Here is a 23331-nt window from a genome sequence, read left to right as displayed (position 1 = left end):
ACTTAATACCTGTTTCATCTCTGTATGTTGCAGGGGAGAGGAACGTACAGAGATTATATAAATCTCTTGAAAGATCAAGTCTCTGGACCAAGAGCCTCAACTTCAAATGTTCATTGCAGCAATGTACACAATAGCCAAACTGTGGAAAGAGCCAAGATACCCTTCAACAGATGAATGGATAAAGAAGATGTGGCCCATATACACCATAGACTATTACTTAGCCCTCAGAAAGGATGAATACCAAACTTTTGCATCAACATGGATGGAACTGGAGGAGATTATGCTAAGTGTATATTTGTATTTGATTTATATGATATGATACTGGACCTAGAATCTGGGAACTAAAAGTGTAATGCAATGAAAGTTTCAGGGAAGGACATGAACTGCTTAGTCAGAGGGAAAACTGTGTTGCTAGTTGACAATCATTCCTCTCTTCCCTTTGCACATATGCTGCTCCTTACCCCGTAAAATATTATATTTTTTCTTTTGACAGACAATAAGCTAGGGCTGTGACTTGCTTTGACTGAGAGAATGCAATGGAATGATGTCCTAAGAGTTCTGAGCCCAGGCATGACAGATTCAACTTCCTCTACCTGGAAAGACAGCCAGCATGGTATAAATAGAAACTTGGGCTAGACTACTGAGTGATGAGGAACCACATGAAGAGTTGGATTGTGGAATTTATGTGGTAACTCGACTAGGTCACAATACCTACCTATTTGATAAAACACATCTGGATGTTGCTTTGAAGGTATTTTTTAGATGAGATTAACATTTCTTCAGTAGACTTTGAGTAAGGCTGATTATCCTCCATAATTAGATGGGACTCATCCAATCAGCTAAAGGCCTTAAGAAAAAAAAAAAAAAAGACAAAAAAAAAAAAAAGACTGAGGTCTCCAAAGGAAGAGAGAATTCTTCCAGCGGTCTGCCTTCATACTTGAGAGGCAATATCAAGTCTTCCTGGGTCTCCAGTCTGCTAGCCTACTCTATAATTTTTGGACTTTCTATCCTCTGTAATCATTTGAGCCGGGTCCTTAAAATCAGTATGTGTGTGTGTGTGTGTGTGTGTACACATCCTGATCCTGTTAGTTTTGTTTCTCTGGAGAACACTGACTACAATGTAGAGAGATAGAGAGACTAGACAGAAAAGCCATGAAGGAGGACACATGTGGGTGAAGGGTTCTTGGACTTTTCCAAGAATGGATGCCAAATGGATGCAACTGAGTTGATACCACGTGAAGTAGAAGAATCACCCAACCAATCACTGCCCAAATTTCTGACCTAACAAACTATGAGGAGAAAAATAAATTATTGTTTTAAGTCACAAGTTCTGGGGTTCATCCCACAGCATTAGGTAACTAAAACATCTCCTTTTTTCCCCAGTCACTCTCTCTCCCATCCTGGACATGAGCTTAATCTTTCTCAGAGTTTTAGCTTGAGGGCAGTCCAAGGGCAACCTGTAACTTGGAATTTGCCAACCTCCAATCAGTGAAGCCGCAGTTTCATTCAGACCAATTATAAGGGATCATGTTTCATTTTAAATAATGATCATTAGGGGATTTCTCATAGGTAGAACAGTTATTAGGTGATCTTACAGTGTCAGCCTTCATTTAAAGACATACTTTCAAAAATAGAGAAGAGGGCTAAACCCAGACAAAGATACCCTAAGGGAGAAAGGAAGCTCAGTCCTCTTATACAATAAACCATTTTGCCCCTAGAGTCTCCAACTCATGCTGAATTCAGGAATGGAATCATTGGAATGCAAGAAGGGCTGTAGCAAGTGTCACTGAGTCACTCAATGACATGCAACAAGAATAATTGGACACAGCTCTACAGCCCAAGAGAACAGTATTAGTGAATGGGCATAGCCACTGAAGCCTTTGAGAATCTGAGAATAATGAGGTCAATTAAATCCTGCCTATCTGTGTTCTGAGAAAATGTCACGCTGTAGCTACCTTGAGACCCAGGCTCGGGGCACAAGCAATGTCATAACATGTGGCAAACAAAAGAGTGGATGTTGAGTGCTGTGCAAAGCTGCTCAGAATAAAATCTCACTGTAATTTTGAGCATGTGATCCATCTGTCAAGGCAGAAAAATAACACATTTGAGAGTCTGTTTATTTATGTGAAGAGTACAAATTTTATACTCTCATTAGCACACCAAATGAAAGGCTGAAGTCAACTTCCAAGTCAATTTTCTGGGACTCTGTGATAGATACAAGAGCACTAAATACACCAGGCATACTTGTTACTAACATTTCTGTAAGGTTAGACATTGTCCTTCTGCCACCAACCCCCTCACGCCGCCTATCCCCCAAATTAGCTGACTCTGTCTTTAATGTATCTTGGTGGTGGATCATTTCAAGCTCTTCATCTAGAAGCACATACAAGTGGTGAATATTGAATACCTATCTATAATTAATATGACCCAATATCTCCCCCCCCATATCCCTGAAGCTGCATTAATGGCTGCTGTCTGCCAGCTGTAGTTTTGTCAAAGATTCCAGTTTAGATATCTAAAGTGCGGATACAACAGCTTGAAAAGTCATTATGGGACTGTATCTGGCAGCTTCATTTTCCCTAAAAAGAGCTCCTTTTCTGAGAATGACTTAACTTAGAAGATGGAATAAAACATTTCTTCAGACAGACTCTTTTGCTGCTATCTCTACCTCACTAGGTTCCCTCCAATCCTCCAAAAGCCAGTAAAGCCACTGTGCTTATTGAATTCCTGTAACATGAGAAATACTGCAGTAGGAGAAGTGGGAAATTAACTGAAGGTATGGAGAGTGCCTAGGCTCAAGAATTCTACAATCTTTTAGATAAGGTCGTAAAAGTCCTTCTTTAAATGGTAATCTATTACAAAGTTTGCAAATCCACTATAGCTACAACTTTCTGCCGTACTTACTTACTCTCTTCTGTTAAAGACAGAGATGCTCCTGAGAGCATTTCAGCTCTCTAAGTCACCACACCTTGTGACACCTCAACACCTTTCTTCTTCTCCGCATATAGCTGCAAAGATGACAGCATCCACTACAAGCGTGTTCCTCTGCCTACGCTGCCCCCCACCCCCAGTGCTATCTGGTAATTACTAACCTCCTCAAGCGACTCCCTATCACATGTCACACAGTGATTATTATAATTCATTCTATTTTCCTTAGGCTCTTTTGTTTTGTTTTCTTGGTCCTCTAGCTAGCAAGGTATTTCTTTCTGTCCCAAGTGGGAACCACTAACTTGTCACATCCTCCCCTTCTCTATTTCAAAAATACTATGTCCTCACACATCTTCATCTTGTTCCTTCTTTGTTGCTGATTTCTCAGCACACCTGCAATCTCATCCTGACCTGTAACCAGCTCAGACACTCCACTAAATGTCCCTTTCTCTCTAGCACAGAGGGCAATAGGGTGAAGTGGTTAAGAGCAAGTTCCCTGGAGATAATACTTCCGGTTTTAAATCCTGACACCACTGCCTGTTTGTACCACCTTGAGCAAGTTATGTAACCTCCTTGTGCCTTAGTCCCTTCACTCCAAATACAGATAATAATAGAAGTACTTCTGTCACAGTTGTGTTATGAAGATTAAATTAGTTAAAGCATTTAGCACACTGTCTGGTACATAATAAGTACTAAAATATTGTTAGCTATTACTACTTTCCACTTTAAATTCTTTCTCTGCCTCAGCCATTTTCTTAATTCTTACATGTCCTTAATCATCTGTGCTTTTTATCTTCATTACTTCAATGCCAATCTTCTTTTGAAAGAGTGATTAATATTTACAGCTGAACTTGCTTCCTGACTCATTAACTCCTGGTAAATTCAGCTGTAGCGCCCACACCAATAGTAGCTCCAAAGGCCTGTATTTGTTCTTATTTTTCTCCACTGACCACTGATCTTATTTTTTTTTTAAGATTTTATTTATTTATTTGACACAATGAAGAGAGAGAGAGAGTGAGATCTAGAGAGAGCACAAGCAGGGCGGTGCAGCAGGGAAAGGGAGAAGCAGACTCCCTGTTAAGTACGGAGCCAGATGGGATGGGGGCTCCATCTCAGGACCTTGAGATCAGACCTTAGCCGAAGGCAGATGTTTAACCAACTGAGCCACACAGGTGCCTCACTGATCTTACTTTATTTTATTTTTGTTGTTGTTTTGATACACAGAGAGAGAGAGAGAGATCACAAGTAGGCAGAGAGGCAGGCAGAGGGTTGGGGAGAAGCAGGCTCAGCAGAGAGCCTGATGTGGGGCTCGAACCCTGGAGCCTGGTCAGGAGTCTCCTGACCCTAAGACTGACTAGTGAGTCTCTAAAAAAGTAGGTCAATTAAAAAAAAAAAAAAGTTGTTGTTGTTGTTTTTAAACAAACTAGTATGTTTTCTTAGATTAAACATCCACACACAAACACACACACAACACCATTGGCTCCCACAAAGTGATTAAACTTCCTACCACAAATGTATTTTAGACAAATTTTCTATTTACAAACAGGAAACCATGTGTAGTTAAATATCTCCTTGAAGTTACTCTGAAAATAGCAACAAGTCTAGAGATGCTGACTTTAGAGAACTAATTGCCACTTTCTATTTTTTCCAAAATATATTTATTTAATTATAATTTCAGTTGGAAGTACTGAGAAGTGGTCACGAACAGTAATGTTTGGAACAAAAGCTTTTAATTGATAAAAATGTAAAAGATAACAAGGGAAATGCAGAATAATCTTGAAGCAGAGGGTAAATCACAGGGAATTTGATGGCTTAAAATATCATGGCACAGTCCCACTACAACTAGGGAACTCAAAATGACCACTACAGCTGGTCACAAATTTTTAAGGTATATATTGCTATTCATGTAAAATATAGGTCTTTAATCACTGTGGGAATGCAAATGAGCCTGACCTAATGGGCAATGAATGGAAAAATCCTGAGAAATAGCTCCATGAAAATATCTCATTGCATATATAATATTTAAGACAATTTTGGAAACACTTTGAAAGTTAAAAACGGAAGAAAGAAATCCTGGCTTTGAGGAATGCTTCAAAAACACAATCAAACAAACAGAAAAAAAAATGCTTGAAGTATCATCAAAGTTAGGTTCAGAATCACCATGGGAGGCAGAGCTCCTGAGACAAGGGCTTGGTGGAACATGGCACGGCAGGGTAGGTTGAATCTGTTTTAACTCAAAAAGAGGCAATCAAGATGACAGAGTGTATTTTTACAAGGAAAGGTATTGTTGAATAATCAAGAATCTGAAAATAAATTGGATTTTTACCCAATACTATGGTGAAAACAGATATGAATGATAGAACTACTTACTAGTCATCTACACTGATAGCACAGTCTCTCAACGTGTGTGGTTTGTTAAAGTACTTGAAGGTAGAACTGGTGATAAAATTTTCAACAAGATATAAGGATCCTAGCATGATATTAACTCGGAAAAAAATGTTGGACTCAAATCTATGTTAGACAAACCTTTGAATCACTAGCGTGCATCAAGCACATGATGGCCCTGACTGCTTCAGAACAGTGATTTTATTCATTCATCAAAAAATATAGGTGCCTGGGTAGTTCACCTGGTTAAGCACTTGCCTTCAGGTCCTGGGATCAAGCCCTGTGTTGGGATCCCTGCTTCTCTGTCCAATATCCTGTTTTTCCCTCTCCCTTGGCTGCTCCCCCTGCTTATGCATTCTCCCTCACTTGTTCTCGTTCAAATAAGTAAAATCTTTAAAAAATATTTTTTTGAGGCCAGTTGGTCCCTGTGTTGAGGGGGCCTGAGGTGTCCTCCTGGTCCATCTCCGTCCCAGCACCTCCAAAGGGGGATCATTCATCAAGGATTTTATATCCAAGGCCCAAAATGTGTTGCCCAAGACGATGAATGCCAACATGGATACAGCTGATGCTGAAAATCAACTGGAACTGGAGGACAAAGCACGACTTTAATTAGTCAATTGCTGAAACATCAGCACACACTTAGATATCTCTCTGAAGAGCAGGTGCAGTTAAGGAAGAAAATCGGAAGCTAAAATCAGAAAACCAAATTCTTGGACAGTATATATAGAAAACCTCATGTCAGCTTCCAGTGGTTTTCAAACAACTTACACAAAAAGCAAGAGAAAGTAAGAGACTGATACCTCTTCCGTTTTATGGAATTGCTGCTGATCTTTCTTTCTTTAAAAGTTGAAAAGATGAAAAAAGTTATAGTAGTTTTGTTTGTGGTTTAATTGAATATTTATGAAGATAATGTCAGATCTAGGCAAAATTAAGAGCATAACAAAACTTACAGAAGTTTGTGTATTATATCTTAGTCTAGGAAAATGGGCAAATGTATCGTACAAATTTTATAATTAGAAATACATATATTTATGAAACTTGAAAATGAATTTTACCAAATTTGATTTGATTTATAGGTTTAGCACTGTATTTTATTATATGCACAGTAAGATATACAAGAAAACAGCCACTGTGTTGTGAAAAGTGACCAAAATCATGTACTGAACACACAGCTTTATGAGCACCGTCTACCATGTTACATATCTTGTCCATTCCCTTCAACCTTCGTATTTCCCTTCCCCTAAGGAAGAATTGGCTTCACATTTGTAAAAAGTAACTTTAATAGTGAATCATCTGTGAGAGAAAGCTGAGCTTGACTTGTTGAAACTTAACCAAAAAAAAAGATTCTTTCTCAGGTCTTACCATAGTTAGTGATAAAACAGGATCATTGGTTTCTCTTTAGTCAACTGAAAACAGGGGCTATAAATATGAAGATTTTTCTTTGCCACTGAATTGTCAAATTGGGAAGGTTTGTTGGTAAAACTTTCCTTTTGCACAAAACAACCTACTTGGTATCTGAAAAGATGAGCTCTAGGTACATGTTTGAGGTGCCTGAGTGGCTTACTGGGTTAAGCATCTGCCTTCAGCTCAGGTCAGGATCCCAAGGTCCAGTGATGGAGCCCTGCATTGGGCTCCCTGTTCGGCGGGAATCCTGCTTCTCCCTCTCCCATTTCTGCTCCTTGTGTTCCCTCTCTCACTGTGTCTCTGTTAAATAAATAAAATCTTAAAAAAAAAAAGAAAATTTTGAGAAAGATAGAAATAAGACGGGAAAAGTACTTGGCATACAGTAGTAACCAACTCTAAATGTTTTTACTCCAGATTTGTGTGATCTCTGGCACAGACTAGATCTTTTGGGGAATATATATCTGAAAGTAGATTAAATACGACTAACCTTATGTCAATGACATCTAGAAGAGAACAGTTACAAAGACTTTAGCGTCAAGGTTTATTTGTGGTACCCAACAGATCAACTTTTGGAAAACTGCTTTAGAGTGCATTAAGTATTAGAATCATGAATAAAATGGGGAGCTTTATATGTATACTAACTGGTATTCTCAGTATTTTATCTCACTACTTCTAGAATATTCTCAAAACCTAACTACTTGGTTTGCAGAGTTTTAGTCACTTTTTGACAATTTCTAAAACTATAGTTTGATGATTCCATTTGGTAAGAAAATTATTATCACAAGTAATGCTAAAATGTTAAATAGAAAAGGAGATCCACTAATACAGTTTTGGGTATTAGATTTGGGCTAAATTTTTTTAAAAGACTTTATTCATTCATTTGACAGAGAGAGACCTAGAGAGCACAAGCAGGGGAACAGCAGAGAGAGAAGAGGCAACTGGCTGAGCAGGGAGCCTGATGCAGAGCTTGATCCCAGGAGCATGGGATCATGACCTGAGCCGAAGGCAGAGGCTTAACCCACTGAGTCACCCAGGTGCCCCGAATTGTGGCTACTTTTAATCATAGAATAATCTTATGTTTGTATTGATGTAAGATTTGACCAATGGCTTCAGCTGGATGAATGTAATACTTATGCTGCAAACATTTTTCATCCCTTTTGTGACCTGATTTATAAACATTTCAAATTATGCTGTAGTTTCGCTTTACTGTTTAAAAAAAGCTGTTTCAGAATACACACACACACACACACACACACATACATGTGCATATATATATGTATATGTATGTATGTATTTGGACTCCTACTGTGCCTACCACCATGCTAGATCCTAAGGATTTCACTTTGGATAAAGCAGACAGTCTTATCCTTTGAGTGTTTACATTTGCCAAGAGATTCCTTCAAAAGATTTTTTTTTTTTGTCTTATTTTCCTTGACCTTTCTCAGGATGTTCAACAACTTAGTAAAACTAGATAATTTTGCAAAATGTGATATTTTTAATGTTCCTTATTTTAGATAAATTTTAATATAATGAGAAGAGAATGAGAAAGCTTATAGTACCACCTAGATGCATTCTTGCGCAACCAAAAAATAGTACTCATAGAGTTTTCTTTTCTTTTTTTTTTTTTAAAGATTTTATTTATTTATTTGACAGAGACAGATCACAAGTAGGCAGAGAGGCAGGCAGAGAGAGAGAGGAGGAAGCAGGCTCCCTGCTGAGCAGAGAGCCCAATGCGGGACTCGATCCCAGGACCCTGTGATCATGACCTGAGCCGAAGGCAGCAGCTTAACCCACTGAGCCACCCAGGCGCCCTGTACTCATAGAGTTTTCTAATTCAGCCATAAATTAATTTATTTCCTTGGAAATAAAAAAGTCATCATAAAAAAACCCCTAAGTATTATGAGTTAATTTAGTTTTCGTACTTCTAATAAATTGGGTCACAGGGAATTATGTATTTAGCTGATATCCCCCCAAAGTCTGAACACCCTCATTCAACCACTGTAAGGTAAAATTAAGGTGATGACTTTCACAGAACGTGACAAATTATAACATGGTATAGAAGCCTGACAGTTGAATGGAGATGTCAGAATGTAAATAATCTGAGACTCATCTCATTAACATGTGACAAAAATTATAACATCAGTCACCAAATAAAGATTATTATTCCTTAATTGAAAATATCCTTTTTGGCTATTTCCATGGAAATTTAAAAAACACTAACCAGTGGATCAGAGACTCTTTTTATCTCCGACTAAGCAAGTAGGCAAGTGAGCCAACTCTTCAGCAAGTAGATGAAGTCATTGAAATCTTTGGCAAGAAAGACCTGACAACATGGCATCATCTTTCCATTGGTGATTCTGGCATGCTTCTCCTATAAGATTCCCCATATACAGCTCCCTATGTCTTCAAAAATTATTTTTTAAGTGCCCACAGGTACTTGTGAATTTGCTTCCTAAGGATCAGGCAACACCATGAAGAAAAAGTACAGATCAGCTGGACTCAGTGGATCTGATTTGCTATCTTTAATTCAGTTCAACATATATGTGAAAGTGATAAATTCAATGAATAACATTTCAGGCCTCATCTTTTGGTTATCACTTTCCCTCAAGATTCATATGAATTCGTCAGTCATTCCCTTCAGCTATTACTCCAGTTTTTATTTCTGGCACCATACAACCTATTTTCCACATAGCAGGCAGAGAAATAATTTAAAAATCTACATCACATCATTAATCACTGTGTTAAAAGACCTCAATATTTTACTGAGGCATTTAAAACAAAACCCACTGCTTGGCATGGCCTTCCAGACCTCTGCTCACTCTTTCAATTCATTTTGTACCATAATTCCCTAGACCTCTTTTTCTTCTCTGTAGTAGCTTCTTCACATCCAAAGGCTGTATTGTGCTCAGGTCACTTGTTCCCCATCCTCAAGCCAAATAAACTTGTTCCCCATCCTCAAATCAACTTTTATTCAAAAACTTCTTTGACTGTATCTTCTCACTTCCCCATCACTCTAGACTTCATTATGTTTTGCTTCCATCACAGTAGTTATTTTCTGTATTATCCTGTTTATTTATTAAATTAGCTTATTTATTAAGTTAATAATTATTATTTATTAATTTAATAAATTAAATTAATGTGTCACCCTCTCACTGTACAGTAAGTGATCTATTTCCCTCTCACTATACCTGTGATCTGTCTCCTTCTCACTATACAGAAAGCTCCAAGACAGGCTTTATTTCAATTATGGGCATATCCCTAGTGTCTAAAACTGTGTCTAGTACATGCTGGGTACTCATCAAAGAATAGTTGATTAAATCGATGAATATAGCAGGATCATGATCATTAATGAATGAATGAATCAGGGAGAAATTATATGTGATTAGATCACAGAGTAGAATAAAGAATCTACACATTAAAAAAAATAAAACAGATAATACTAAGGGAATGTTGCACTTTGAACTATGCTTCCAAATAATCTGGATTAAAACTTTAGTTTCCTCTGGTTATTCTAGGTATGTGAATATGCTGGAAAATTCCAAGGATCTGTGCTCCATATTCTATTCCTGATAATATCATTTTCACAACCATTATTCACTTCTAAGCAGAGGACTTTTAAATATTTCTCTCAGTTTTCATGTTCCATCTGCCCCAAAACATCATTATTCCTCAGAGACAGACCCTCTTTCTCTGCTCCTTATCTTAGTTAGGCTGGTAGCCTTCCAGAAATTCCCTTTGCCTCTTTCTTCTATCTACTGTGTTTCTTTCCCTCCTCTCAACACACATCTTGGCAAAATTCTTCACATCTGACCCATTGTTTCAGTATCTACTGCTCTGGGTCTAACATCCTTCATTGCTTGCCTAAACCATTATTAAAATTTTCGAAATGGTCTTCTTACTATAATTGTTTCCTACCTCCAATCCATCTGCCCCTAAATCCTAGATCTATTCATTTCCCTCTTCAAATCTAAACCTTCCATGGGGACAAGTAACTACAGAAAGTAATCCCAATCTCTGAACATAAAAATAAGCACACTCCATAAAATGTCCCTGACAGATATTTCTAGTTTATAATCCTAACCTTCCCTTTTCCCTCCACAAATCTTTGCATTAAAAACCCTCATGAATCAACATTCTACAAAGAGCGTCCATGTTTTTGTCACCACTGATCTTTCTCTCTATATTATCTCTACCCATTGTGCCCATTCCCTGACCCCTGTGTTCTGGACACTTCACATAGGTTGAATTTGCTGAGTAAATAAACCTCTGTCCTTCTTTCAAGGCCAAGCCTATGACAGTTTCATGAAATCTTCCCCCATCCCTCTGGTCAGATTACCCTTTCCCTCCCTGAAGTGTATATTATACTTCGTAGCTCTATTTTAGTATTTTAGGCATACTCTGCTTTCCAGTATAACTGGTTGGGTACACATCTGTCCTTCCCAGTAAACTGAAATTTTCATGATGGCTAGGACTATTGCTAATCCATAAAGAATGTTTCCGTGGCATAGATTAGCTTAACTGAAGGTTAACTAATCAGTCAGGATGAGAGTAGAGTATTTGTGGAGGTGGTGGTCAGAGTCTAAGGTGGTGAGGATGTGGTAGATGAGGTGAGCTGTGTATGGGATAGTAGTGGTGCGAAGTCCCAGCATTATCTTCAGTGGTGTGGAAATTTCTCACACTGTGAATTATATTTGCCACTTTTGGCCACCAGAAGCCTAAATCAATCCAAGTAGACACCGAGATGCTCCTACACCACAAAGTAAGGTTATATAATCATTCCAATCATCATCCATTAATATCTAAAGTGCTTGGTGGAAGCACGGGGCAGAAATAAAGAGCAAATGATCTAATTAATTCCCCTATCCTAAAGCCCTAACTGCACAGACTTCCCTTCAATAACCATGACCCAAACTGTGCTCAAAGAGTAGGTTAATATCCAGGATCAGAAGAGCTGAAAACTAAATCTTGCAACAAAACATTCATTCTCATATTCAGATGAAAAAATGTCTACTCACATTTTGAAGTCTGCATAAACCAAACCTTAAAAAGCTATGTAATTTTCAAGTAAATACAGTCCACAGTCATATTTTATTTATAGATGATGTGGCATCTTAAAATTCAAGGCTTTTGTTGAAATTAGGTAGAAAATAATGTAGAACTTGCAATGTAGAAAATGTAATGGACAACTCAGACTAATGTAGAAAATGTAATGGACAACTCAGACTCCTTTACATTTTATTTCTGAAAAAGAAAATATTTCCTTATATTCAGAGATATATATCTTCCTTGACATCTATAGAATCTTTTGAGATTTATTTGGTGGAAAGGGGTGGGAAGATTACCACCCATGATTAAAGAAACTCTGATGTATTCCATAGATTCCAGAAGAAATCTTTTAATTTAACAAACATTAATTATAAACAAAAATTTTAAAGGTGTTTCATGTGGCAAATAGATATTAAAGGAAATTCAACATTACAGAGGCTATTTGCCTCCCTCAATTTCTCCACCATATTAGTTTTCACCATATCCTGATATTGTAAGTAAATCAAAATAAGAGTCATGAAAACAATAGGAGCCAAAAAAACCACAAAAAAAACAAAAATGGTGCAAGTCAGCAGACCACTCTAAAAAATCAGAACAGCAACACCGAAAAAGCCAGGGATAATTGACATGTACATTCTTCCTCTAAATCTGTGTTTGACTCAAAACTAGACTATATTTCAGTCAGCTAACTCTGCCTCACAAAGAAAAAGAAAATTATATGCACTATTTAAATCTACCTTTTTACCTGCTGTTAAACCACTGAGCTTTTTAACTGAAATTTCACATTTAAAAAGTGTAAGGTATTTATAGTAAGAATAAAATACTAAGATACTCATCCAAATTATGCCAAATCTTGATCCTAATGAGGATAGATAAAAGCAAATAGTGTGTCTTAGAATAACAGGGAGAACCTGTGTATCATTCACTACAGGTTACAATAATTGGAATTATTTAGTTTATAGACAAAATGGTCAAACCTGATATAATTACATATGAAATAAATGTTATACTGTAGACTAACAGTGACGTTAAAGCAAATTATAAGTAATAATAAAAATCACCTTTATTTTCTAACTATTATCTAGGGAAGTATTTTATTATCAACTGGTTAATGAAAGACATAAATGCTCTTTTAAATAGAGCTTTGGAAATAAATTTGGTAATTCAGAGAAATACAGTAAAATCTTATTATAGATTAAGCTATATTTAAGAAAAAATGATGACTCTGATGAAGATGGTAGCCAACAGAACTAACGACTTATTGGAGAGAATATAAATCTATTCTTTAGACTGTAGTAAGTTGACATTTATCCATTTCATTTGATCAATGTGTACAGTCACACTGCATAATTTAAGCTTTTAACTTTGGTAAAACTTACCACCTGGTTTCTACTTCTCTATCATGTTCTTATCTGTAGAATTAAAGTATTATTTTTAACTTCTTCCTGATGACCTCAAAACATTCTATTTTCCAAATAATTTTCCATACCTGACAAGGTTAAGACGGTGTACAGACATTCATTTGTTCTAAATGAAAAAGATGCTCATTCCCATACTATGTTACTTTGGTGTCATACAGAATACACTGTGGGCTTAAGAATAGTACAGACCTGTGTTCAAATCCTCCCCCTTCTAGGGAAGTCATTTAACCTCTCTGAACTGGGTCCTCTAACTGTACAGTGGAGATAATTTACTGGATAAGCTAGCTCTGAGAATCAAATGAGATAACCTATGTGAAGCATCTGCCATATGACATTCCTCACAGCAGTTATTTAAAACATATTGTCCCCACCGCTCCCAGCTACAAGTCCTTTTAGGTGAACATGTTAAGTGAAAGATGGCACATAAGCTTGTGAAACCTTGTGGTTATTCAGAATTTCTCCAACAGAAAAACTATGTATGTCTTTGAAATCCACATTGCGTATTTTGAAAAAGTGCAGTTCTTCTTGCAATATCTCTACATCTCTGTAGGTAGGTCAGCAGAAAACTTATTATGGCAACATTTTGTAGGTAAGCCATGGCTGTCACCACCACCACCAAATAAAACATTAATTCTGTATCAAGTGTCTGACTCCTATGACAATGCTGTTGTGATTAGAAATTATCTCCAGATTTGGCAAAAAACAAATGTCTATGTTGAGATCTACACAAACTCTCTCCCTCCCAGCATTCTTTTTACTGAGTTTATACCCACTGAGATCTACATATCACTGGTAAATTATCACCCTTTTCAGCTGTGTTGTTTGGGTGAAGCACCAATTTTCCTTGAGAGACGGGCAACATTTCCTTTCACTCAAAATTCTATCTTTGGTTATATAATGGGAACAAAACCACAAAATCCTCAGCAATTTATCACCAGTGTTTGATAACTGCCAGTGATCACTTTGGGTTTTGAAGGGCTCTAGAGTAGGAATTTCAAAGAAAAGACATTCTCTTCAAAAGTCACGATTGCATCCTCTGGAATTCCGCTGCTCTCCTTGGTATTGAACCTGCACTCCATAAGTGATTCTTAATCTCACAGAACAAACTGAGGGTTGCTGGGGTGGGGGGTGGGGGTTGGAAGAAGGGGGTGGGGTTATGGACACTGGGGAGGGTATGTGCTATGGTGAGTGCTGTGAAGTGTGTGAACCTGGCGATTCACAGACCTGTACCCCTGGGGATAAAAATATATTATATGTTTATAAAAAATTTAAAAAAAGTCACGATTGTTAGATTCTACATGAAAGAAGTTTCCTTGGTTATCCTACCACTCTTACATTCCAGGAACTCAAAACAGACTCTCAAAAAGAGTGAATAAAAATGGTAAATTTTATGTTGTGCATTTTTTACCACAATCAAGAAAAAAGTAAGTGATACTAGCTAGCTCTAAAGTCTCACTGTTAAAAGTCAAGTAACTGTCCTAACCCTTAAACCTTAATCTCAGTATTCATTAATTTTATGCATCTCACGGGCTGATGTATCCTTCTTTCTTGATAACACCCTAAGAACTTAGAGATCCTGTCCCTTAACAAGTTGAAAGTTGGGCTTTCTGGAGGGGAGAATTTTCACACCATCTGGATGAGCCAAAGGGTCATGTCACATCCTACTTATCAATGCAACTTCTAGAAGCCATGTGGTGGAAGTACAGTATAGAAAGAAATTTGGCAAAAGACATGTGGGGAAAAGAAAAAGGATTTGTTCCTAGTTTTTTTCCTCCACTAAAAATATTTCTAGGGTGTAGTTTTTGAATGAAATAATAATAATATATACTGTTAGTTCAGAGTCCTTTCCATGAGTTATATGTAAAGGACTATAAGTTTTCAGAGAAGTGTTTAGACTACTCTCTTTACTAGCAGACTTTATCTTATAAATTTTGGCCTTCCCTTTCAAATGATAAGTTAGAATATTCTAGGTAGAAAAGATGTCAAAAGGGCAATATTGTTGGAGGGGTAGGAGTGGATAAGAAGAGCATATATACAAAACAACCATCATGGGCGCCTGAGTGGCTCAGTGGGTTAATCCTCTGCCTTCAGCTCAAGTCATGATCTCAGGGTTCTGGGATCGAGTCCCACAACGGGCTCTTTGTTCAGCAGGGAGCCTGCTTCCTCCTCTCTCTCTCTGCTTGCCTCTCTGCCTATTCATGATCTCTCTCTGTCAAATAAATAAAATCTTTTTTTTTTTAAGATTTTTTTTTTTATTTGATAGATAGAGAGAGATCACAAGTAGTCAGAGAGGCAGGCGGGGGGTGGGGAAGCAGGCTCCCCGCTGAGCAGAGAGCCCGATGCGGGGCTCGATCCCAGGACCCCGAGATCATGACCCGAGCCGAAGGCAGAGGCTTAAACCACTGAGCCACCCAGGTGCCCCAATAAATAAAATCTTAAAAAAAAAAAAAAAACCACCATGCAAGTGAAGGAGATTTTTCAGGGGCTGATTAAGAGTTGAAGATTTTTAGGAGTAGGGTTATGGATGGGAAATGTGTGAATTTCCCATTGCCTCTATAACCCATTACCACAACTTAGTAGCATAAAACATCACAGATTTATTCTCTTATAGTTCCAGAGGTGAGAAGTCCAAAATGAGTTTTATAGAGCTAAAAGTAAGATTTTGGCAGGCTTGGTTCTTTCTGGAGATGCTGGGGTGGTGGTGGTGGGGGTTGGGGGGTGATCAGTTCTGTTCATCTTGTAGCTTGTAAAGCCACCCACACTCATTGGCTTGTGGCCACACCACACCAATTTCTACTTGTGTCATCACAGTGCCTTCTTACCTTTTACCTCCTTGTCTCTCTTATAAAATACCTCTTCTGATTATATTCAGGGCCTAAAATTCAATGACTGAGCATCCTCTCCCATCCCAAGATCATTAAATTAATCACATCTGTGAAGTTCTTTCTGCCATGAAAAGTAATATATTTATAGTTCCAGGGATTAGAATGTGGACATCTTCTGGGGGCCATTATTCAGCCTACCATGGGAGGAAGTAAAAATTATGATAATATCCATCATTACTACACATTGTTCATGATGCCAGATACTTCACATGCATTATATCCCATAATTCCCTTTCTTTCTCTGCCTCTCTGCAATATAGTAATGATTAAAGATGATATTTAAAATATTTAAAAACTTGTACATTAGGGCACTGAGCAATAACACTAGATTCCAGACATAGTCCTGGAGCTGTCACAGCTATGTTACCAAGAGAGTCCTACGTAGTCCCAGGAAAGCATTCTGGAAAGCCATAATGTGCAAATGTGAGCCTACTGATTAAATTCTTAGCCTGAGGAGAAGCTTACTAAGCACCTAACGGAGGCAGGTCCTCTGCAAGGTACTTTCCATGCATTAACATAATTTATCCTTACTTAAACTTTCTTGGGAGAGAGGTTGTTATCACTATTTTACAGATGAAGGAAATAAGACTCAGGAAGTTAGATGACTTGCCCACGTCCACAGTGAACATCACTGGGATCACCAGCAGCCAAACCCTGTGTGACTGTGACTTCCCTTTTCCTGCCATCAGGTTACACTGAGCCTTATGCAAAAATCTAGTATAATAATATAGTCTAGAGATACTGAAGGATTATCAAAGCAATATGATGGTCTGAATAATGAATTAAATATTAGAGTTATGAAAATAATGTAGTGAACCCTTCTTCAATGACAAGAGTCAGTGTGGCCACTGATGCTCCTCAAGAGAAGGTCTAATCATCATATCAAATGACCCAATCTGTTACTTCTTGGGAGAGGCCCAGGAAGGCTCCTTCCCACAAAAGCATTGCCAAAGGGATCTAAGTGCACATGAGCCTCCCAAGCATGGGGCTCTGCACAAGAAAGTCTTTGGCTGTCTAATATGCCTACCACTGGCTTTTCTACCAGTGCCATGTATCATTCCCAGCATATTCAATCTAATTCTTAAAGTTGTGCAACAGTAAAATCAATTACACTCATCTTGGTTTGCTTAGGCCTACAAAATTTAATAGCCACCAACTATATAAGACATTGACTGATGAGTTTCAAAATAAAATTTGGCTGGAAATATCACAGTCATCAACCCTCATCATTACTTGGCAGTATCATATTCATTTTTTGTTTGATATGCAACAAATGTATTTATTTATGTGAGCCTGACAGATTTTTTGCTGTAATTAAAGGAACCATGAGAAAGCAAGTGCAAATTCATAAGATATTAAAATACTTCAAATCATGGGTTATCACTGGATCCAGGTACAAATGTCCTATTATTCATGTGCACACCCTTGTATAGACACTCAGCACATAATTTATAATACATATCAGCGCCTTCAGCGTATCATAAGGAGGAAGTTTTGTTTATTTTCAGCAACATCTAGTCCCTGACATATTTTAATTCCTGTATTTGAAAAAAAGAGTATGAGCTCATGAGCAAACCATATCACAGTAATTCAAACAGTGTGACTGATGACATAAGGAAAAGTGTTGGTAAAGTTACACGGGCCATTAACATAATCATTTTCTCAACTTTCTCTGAAAATTCCCATGAATATATCCAAAAAGTAATATATATTCAAACCTTCAAAATCTTGTTAAAAGAACATCAGGGAGTTCAAAAAATTGTTGGAATTCTGGGCGGAAAAAAATGAACAAATACTAAGTCTCCTATAACTGACACTGAAGTCAGAATTCTCACTCCACCAAAAAAACCAGGCAAGAACTTTTGTTGCTTAGTTACCCTCATGTCCTCACAGGCCTGGGTGCCTAGCCTATGGAAATGAATTCAATCCAGCAAGTGATCCCTGACTTGGACACTTCAGGGTCCATTTGTTTACTCAAACCAGACAGTGCTTTGTTTATAAATGGTCTTAGAATTTCATTCATTCTGAGAGGGTGGGGACAAGGGAAGAAGGCAGACAGAGAACATGAAACACATACAAACCCCAAATGCATACTATTTCTAAATTTTTAAATTTATGATAAATATTAATGTCATTGCTAGCTGCAAGGGGAATTCACCATGAGATGTTCCAGAGACCAGAAGAATCCAATGTACTTCAATTACCTGCATGTTAGCTTAATTCAGATAGGATATTATTTATGGTTTTCCACCATTGCACAAAACCAAAACAAGAACACAGTCCTGTTAATGCCATTTTGTGGGTAAGGATGGGGAGAGAATGAGCAATTATAAAATCTTAAAGCTTAAGGAATCAAAGAATATTATAAGCCTTATAAGTTAAAATGTTTAATGCTTATAAATTCATTTTTTAAAAATATTTTATTTATTTATTTGACAGAGAGATCACAGGTAGGCAGAGAGGCAGGTAGAGAGAGAGGAGGAGGCAGGCTCCCTGCTGAGCAGAGAGCCCAATTCGGGGCTTGATCCCAGGACCCTGAGATCATGACCTGAGTCAAAGACAGAGGCTTAACCCACTGAGCCACCCAGGTGCCTCTGTAAATTCATTTTTAACAGATGTATAAAATGCAGAACTAAAAAGCTTAGTTGGACCTTTTTCCAAACCATTCTCATACCATTTCAATGGAGAAAAAAGGATGAGCATTGTTGTTTTCAGTTTGTAGGCATGAGATCTTTACATTAAGTTTTAAGTTTCATAAATTGTCCCTAACTTGTTTTAGCTTAAAATTAGAGATTAGTTTACTAATTTATAGTTGGCTCTCACTTATATCTTCTATTCTGAGCTCCTCTGTTTATGTATTCATTGATTTATTCATTGATTGGTCCTATTAATATTTATGAGTACTGTTGTGTGTCAGTGGCTATGGTACGTCTCAAAAATTTGCGCGAACAAGAGAATGGTTTCTGCTCTCATACAGTTTCTAGTGAAGAAGAGAAGACAGATTTTGGACAAATAATTTCAAAAGCAATTAATTAAATAAAATTATTATTATAAAGGAGACATTAAACACATTCTAAAAGCATATAACTCCTTTTCAGCTGAAGAAATCAAAGCTAGTACCAAAATATGGAATATAAGTGGCAAGATTATATTCTAGTTAACATACTGAACACCACATCTTAAGATGACTACTCTTTAATGTTATGCGTATTATCAAACTGATACAAAAACATTAAACAATCAAAATGAAATATAAATGGCATATTTAACACCACCACTTTGAGGATTGGGGAAGAATCAGTGGGTTCCACACTTTTCTTGCAAGTCATACTCATTTTTTAAAAAGTCCCTATGCTAAAAGCATCATAGTATGTTTGTCTAAGAGGTCGCTGGCCCTGAAACCATCTAATCGTGTATCTTTAGCTTCATCTACAACAAAAGATTTGTGTATAATTTCTGATTTTAAGACACTTTCTAGGCTTATCAAAAACATACAGATGTCCTTTCTTCAGCAATAAAACATACAGATGTCCTTTCTTCGTCATACCACTGTATTGAAGTTTCTTCATTCTCTTTTATATGATGACAAACACAACCAGTCATAGCACGATGGCGGTTCAGGCAGCCACACTTATACTCTAGAACATACTATATGTTGTAGGAAATATACTCTGATTATATTGTAAGTGTATATTTTATCATTCACATAGAAATAGATTTTGAATGCCACTCCACTCAATTCACCAAACTGAAACACATTCTCTTTCAAGTTACCCAATTGTCTTTACTTCTTGAGGTGAATTCTTTAAGTTTCACTAAGTACAACAATGGACTCATTTAGCTATCTGTAGCTTCCATCAGCCACAAATTTCATATTTTATTAGGATCTAAGCATAATTCTCTTTTGAGTTTTTCTATAAACAATGCAATATTACTCAGCCATCAGAAAGAATGAATACCCAACTTTTGTATCAACATGGATGGGACTAGAGGAGATTATGCTGAGTGAAAGAAGTCACGCAGAGAAAGTCAATTATCATATGGTTTCACTTACTGGTGGAACATTAGGAATAATGTGGAGGACATTAGGAGAAGGAAAGGAAAAATGAATTGGAGGAAATCAGAGGGGAGAGGAACCACAGGAGATTGTGGACTCGGAGAAACAAACTGAAGGTTTTAGAGAGGAGGAGGGTGGAGGGATGAATGAGCCTGGTGGTGGGTATTAAGGAGGGCACGTATTGCATGGAGCACTGGGTGTGGTGCATAAACAATGAATCTTGGAACACTGAAAAGAAATAAAATTAAATTTAAAATAAGAAACATAAAAAAAGAGTTTTTCTAATATAAAGACATAGAGCTCACATACACACACACACAAGCCTCAATACCTCTTTTTTTGGTACAAAATATCATTGTATAAAAAGACAAGAGTGCTAATGTCACCAGCAGGACACAAGCCATAGCTTGCTCTCCTCATAGTGAAGTGGGACTTTATGGTCACCTGTCTCTACATTTTCACCCATCTTTCTGTTAATAAAAGGTAAATGCTGATGAGCCTGATGGTTGCAGACTCCACCTTTGGACAGAGAAGGACAATATCCTAATGGAAGTTGTGTATGGCTACAGTCCATGTCATTTATTTTACTATAACTTTGACCCAATGAGTTAATCAGCTTTCATTTTGATTATATCCAACTATTACTCAGAGCCTCATACCTTGTGGACAGTTTATCTATGTTCTTAATCCTTTAAATTGGCATTGGGATAAGACATAATATTCAAGAAAACAAAATGACCAGTTATATATTATTGTTATAGGTGATATTAGGTCTGTGCTCATTCAAGAATAATATCACCTTATAATGACCTACTTCTCCACAATGTCAGAGGCAGTCCCAAAGTAGTAAGTCAGCTAATAGACACTGGCATTAACTCTCAGTACTCTCAATGTGCTCTCTTGTTTCATTTACTTCAGGGTATATTAGGTAATATTTTAAGGCAATAGGGCATTTTTTTTTTTACTGTTCTTTTTTTTTTCAATTTATTTATTTTCAGAAAAACATTATTCATTATTTTTTCACCACACCCAGTGCTCCATGCAAGCCGTGCCCTCTATAATACCCACCACCTGGTACCCCAACCTCCCACCCCCCCGCCACTTCAAACCCCTCAGATTGTTTTTCAAAGTCCATAGTCTCTCATGGTTCACCTCCCCTTCCAATTTACCCAAATTCCCTACTCCTCTCTAACGCCCCTTGTCCTCCATGCTATTTGTTATGCTCCACAAATAAGTGAAACCATATGATAATTGACAATAGGGCATTTTTTGCTTAAGATTCCTACTTACAATTAGGTGAACCTAGAATTCTTTCATAACTGTGAAATTTCATAAAGAAAAATGTCTTCTCACTATAAAGTAGAATACTTTCATTATTTTAGCTGATTTAAATAAAAGTTCATGAAAGCCTGACTCTGATTATTAATTTTAGTGTTATAATTCAACTATCATTACTAGCTCTGTTAACAACATCACTCATGGGGTGCCTGGGTGGCTCAGTGGGTTAAAGCCTCTGCCTTCGGCTCAGGTCATGATCCCAGGGTCCTGGGATCTAGCCCGGCATCAGGCTCTCTGCTCAGCAGGATGCCTGCTTCCTCCTCTCTCTGCCTGCCTCTCTGCCTACTTGTGATCTCTGTCTGTCAAATAAATAAAATCTTAAAACAAAAACCAAAAAAAAAAAAAAAACAAAACCCAAAAAAACCCCACTCATTAAGTAATAAACTGCTCAGAATTTTTATTTTGAGAAGTAATTACTGCATGAGTAAAACTCCAGGGTTATAGAGATATAGATACATAGATATAGACAGACAGACAGACACACACACACACACACATACATTCCACTCATGATTTTAAAATAAAATCTTTAAAAAATATATTGAAAATAACACAGGGCCAAAATACACACACACACACACACGTGTGTGTGTGTGTGTGTGTGTATACATGGTATCTATACCTCACTAGTTGAAAAGTGAAAATGTTGGTTGATGGTCCTGTGTTTGGCTTATTACTCCAGAGAATTTTGTACCTATAATCACAGTTCTATATAGTACTCTTGGGGTACTGTTGTCCAGAACTTCCTGTTCTCTGGGGAAAAATGTGGGTTACTCATTATCACATATTAGTAACCCTCTGAAAACAAGTTGTACATAGAGGAAAGCATAGTTAATTCTTGCAGCAACCAGAGACCCCTTTGTACCCTGCCAAAGCAATGTTACAAACCTATTACACGGAATACAATTTTAACAATAACATTTGAAAATAACTGAATTCTCAACTGAAGGATTCTCATTAAGAGCCCTAGCTTATTTTCTTCTAAATAAGTATATTTTGTATATTAAGTATATTTTGCTCTATATCAAATGCTATTCTCTTGCCTGGGTTATTTCTACCTGCAGGAAACACACAACAGAAAACAAATTAATACAAAAACTGTGAGGAAAAGGATTAAGATTGAACACCTAACACATTCATAGGACATTACAAAGTTTAGCTATGTCCAGAAAGCTACAATACTCACAGATAGCAAGAAGGAGCTAAACAAATACAGAGAGGTAATTACAGTTGTGAAGTCATTATCAAGGAGTAAGAAGGGAAAAAAAAGTTCAGTCAGTTAGGACATCACAAAGATCAATGGCATCAACAAATATAGCCATATATTCCAAATTGCATATTATTCTACTTTCCCGAAGACTGGACAGCTCCTGGAAGGAAGGGACCATGCACACATCTTCTGATCGAGCAGGATTATTTGACATTGTATTATAGACAGCAAAATGTCTGTTAATGTTTACTATCTTAAAAAAAAAAAAAAAGCCAAGGGTGCCTGGGTGGCTCAGTTGTTAAGAGTCTGCCTCCAGCTCAGGTCATGATCCCAGTGTCTTGGGATCGAGCCCCTGCATGGGGCCCCTGCTCAGTGAGAAGCCTGTTTCTCCCTCTGTCTCTCCCCTACTTTGTGTTCCTTCTCTCTGTCTCTCTCTGTAAAATCAATCAATCAATCTTTTTTAAAAAAAAGCTATAGTGTTGGGGCACCTGGGTGGCTCAGTGGGTTAAGCCTCTGCCTTGGGCTCAGGTCATGATCTCAGGGTCCTGGGATCAAGCCCCGCATCGAGCTCTCTGCTTAGCGAGGAGCCTGCTTCCCCCTTTCTTTCTGCCTGCCTCTGCCTACTTGTGATCTCTCTATAATATCAAATAAATAAGT

At 37.4% G+C, this 23331-nt stretch overlaps 1 protein-coding gene and 1 pseudogene across 8 annotated transcripts in view; one reads left to right on the top strand and one right to left on the bottom strand.

Annotated features, from left to right (window-relative positions):
- The window catches only part of PDE4D (phosphodiesterase 4D), a 1300895-nt gene that overhangs the window by 1009504 nt on the left and 268060 nt on the right, over positions 1–23331 (bottom strand). The window lies entirely within an intron of this gene.
- LOC122896493 lies at positions 5129–6102 on the top strand (annotated as a pseudogene).

This window comes from Neovison vison, chromosome 1, assembly GCF_020171115.1.
Source record: "Neovison vison isolate M4711 chromosome 1, ASM_NN_V1, whole genome shotgun sequence".
NCBI lineage: Eukaryota > Metazoa > Chordata > Mammalia > Carnivora > Mustelidae > Neogale > Neogale vison.
The sequence above is the reverse complement of the archived record's forward strand: the minus strand, read 5'-3'. Positions and strand labels throughout refer to the sequence as shown.